The sequence below is a fragment of the Frankliniella occidentalis genome, unplaced genomic scaffold, assembly GCF_000697945.3.
Source record: "Frankliniella occidentalis isolate FOCC.00 unplaced genomic scaffold, Focc_3.1 Scaffold14, whole genome shotgun sequence".
Lineage (NCBI taxonomy): Eukaryota > Metazoa > Arthropoda > Insecta > Thysanoptera > Thripidae > Frankliniella > Frankliniella occidentalis.
The window spans coordinates 1,261,712-1,264,639 of NW_026267144.1; positions in this window are offsets into that span (position 1 = coordinate 1,261,712).

Genomic DNA, 2,928 nt, shown 5'->3' on the forward strand with positions numbered 1-2,928 from the left:
CACTCGCCCCACTCCGCGGCCTGCTCCGCGCCACGCACAGCGCGCCGTGCAGCCATCGCCGCGGTTCACTCGCCCCACTCCGCGGCCTGCTCCGCACCACGCACAGCGCGCCGTGCACCGTGCACCCATCGCCGCGGATCACTCGCCCCACTCCGCGGCCTGCTCCGCGCCACGCACAGCGCGCCGTGCACGCCATGCTGCGAGCTTCACGTCACACACAACACGGCACAGACTTCACTCGGCCCGATTCCACACATTGCCTCGAAATGCTCCCCGCACAGAAGGCCCCTAACATTGGCTGGCTTCGCGCCGCGCACCTCACACCGCAGTTTTGGCGTCCCCCAAATCGCGCACCTCACCCGCCGGCCCGGTCCTGATGCTAAGTGCGACCGCGCGACCGCGTGCCGGCATCGAACCCAACACTCGCCTCGGGCATCGAACCAAGCACTGAACCTCTCTGTCCCGACCTTCCGGGTATCGCGCCGGGTGCGCGCAGGGCTCGAACCCCACACGGCTTCCCGAGACAGGCTACATCAGCTTAGCGACTCGTGCACACGCGCCCTCTAGGCCATGGGAGTGGCAACACGCGCTATGCCCTACACTACGCGGCTCGCTCCGGTACCACTAAAGTAAGTCGCGTTGCTACAAAGTACATCAGCTACAGCTGCACCAGCACCTGACACACCTCGCGCTCCACGCCGCTACACCGTTTGCTGCGCATTGCGGGACCACTGCAGTAAGACTAACCTCAATAGCCGTCAGCGGCGTCATCGCCAAATATGCTGAATAGGCAGTCAATGACACAGTCCAACAGTTTCCCGCTGAGCTCCACCAGCGTGTGAATGTCCCTTCTATAATCCTCGCCAACGAAGCATCTGCGCTTGTGCGTGTGATTACAAGAGTATGTTTTAATTTTATCGTGTAAATTGCATATATAGTCAATGTCACTCAATAAATCTCCGTTGCGCAAACTTTCCACAAGAGTGTTTACTCGGTCGTGGCTTAGCCCACACAGACAGACGTTTAAAGGTTCAAGACGCCATACCGAATGACCGGCAGGTATACAATAACTTAATATAAGCAATTTTAACACGGGATGTATCAATGGGAAGCGAGACAAAATGTCTTCACCAGTGACAGGCATCCCTTTTTAAAATTAAACCAGATTATGTAATCGCACACAATAATTACACAGGCTTTGTATCGGAACAGAGCGGTGCGGAGACGGCGGCGCAGAGCGTGGAGAGAGCAGGCGGGGCAGTCGCACTCACTAGCACACGCGCGCAAGGACAGGTGGGGCGAGGTCAGCGCCCAGCTGCAGGTGCAGTTCACTATCACTGTTCACTTTCACTGACACTATCACCGATCAATTTAACTAACACTATCACTGATCACTTGCAGAAGCAGCACTCACTTCGCACTTCACAGAGTCTTCCTAAGTCTGAAGTCTGAAGTCTTCGCACTTCGGACTGACTTCAGACAGACTTCGCACTTCAGTTCACGCACACAGGGGTAGCTCGCTGCCGATGTCGATCGCGTCGCTCTCGGAGTCGAACTGACGTCGTCGTGCCCCTGCACCCTGGCCGCCGGGCCCTCCAGTCCACCCTCACCTCACCCTTCCTCACCCCCTGGCCTTGTGGTCGTGGGAGCGAGTGAAATTTCAGCTTTTAGTTAATTTCTTTCTTTTTAAAATCATAGTTATAGTTATGGCTGCGGCAGCTTTTACAACTTTCCCAAAATCAGAGCGGCGGCGGCAGCCCTAGGCAAAGGGGCGAATGCTGCGCTGGACCTGACCTGGGACCCGGCGGGGGCGGGGGCAATAACCTGTCGCGCTCCACTGCCTCCCCTTCCCCAACGCAGCCCAGCCACCCCGGCCGACGCCCGTGCGGCACACTCGTGTGAAGTGCCGCGAGTCCTGCCCAGGCCGGACGAGATGCGCCCAGAATCGCGGTTTGAACTGCAAGAGGTCTTTTGACAGCGATGAAGTACTGTAGGCTGTACGTCTCATGATAAATTATTGTTTGGTTTGACATACGATTTTAATCACAGTGTGGCTATGGCGCACTCGTTCATCTGTAAAGTACCGAGTAAGTACGCGTATGGGCGCACGCACTGTGTGCCCCGATGTGCCCCGTATCGAGGCCAGAATGTCGTGTTTTATAGCTGAGCAATTAAATGAACGCGGGCGGCGGCGGGTCCTCGCCTAAGTAAACACAGCAGAGCAGGCCCTGCCGGGACTGCGGTCTGCCGCCCTACCCACTCCTCCTCCCCCCATTCCCCCACTGCCTCCGCCCGCTCCGCCCTCTGCGCTGCGCCCTGCCAGACGCCCCCCCCCCTTGACAACAATTAAATGCGGCGTTTGATTGGGAACTGTGACAACTAGAAGTGGCGAGTGAGGCATGTCACTAATCCCGGTAACCAGCGCGGAACAATTTCTAGTGGTGAGTTATCGAGAAGCATCACTGTATCTGAACAAAGGGTAACGACACAAGGCATGTCATGTTATTCGCAGGACAAAATAAGAGGACTACGGCAGCAGCAGCAGGAGTTAGTGGGTGAACTGGCGCTGTACGAGGGCTGTTTAGACCACGTGAGGGAGGCAAAGAGTGAGTTTACTGCGACTGAACCCTGACACAGAACGCCCGGCCGTGGCGCGTTGTATGCACGGCACGCCGGTGTTACACCCGCAGGAGCTGCGGCTAGACCATCTCCCACGGTACGGGTTATGGCGCCCCTGCCGCCCACCCCGGAGAGCTCGATGGTGACCGCGGCGAGCTCAAGGTGGCGGCCAGCGCGAGCCCCGTCGGGCCCACAGCTGCCAACTACACCTCCACCCAAATGCTCTAAGGGGCCAAAGTGACGGCGCCCCTGTACGTGAGATTAAAACCAGTAATGGGCAATGCGGTTTTTTGTCTCAGGACTAGGGGC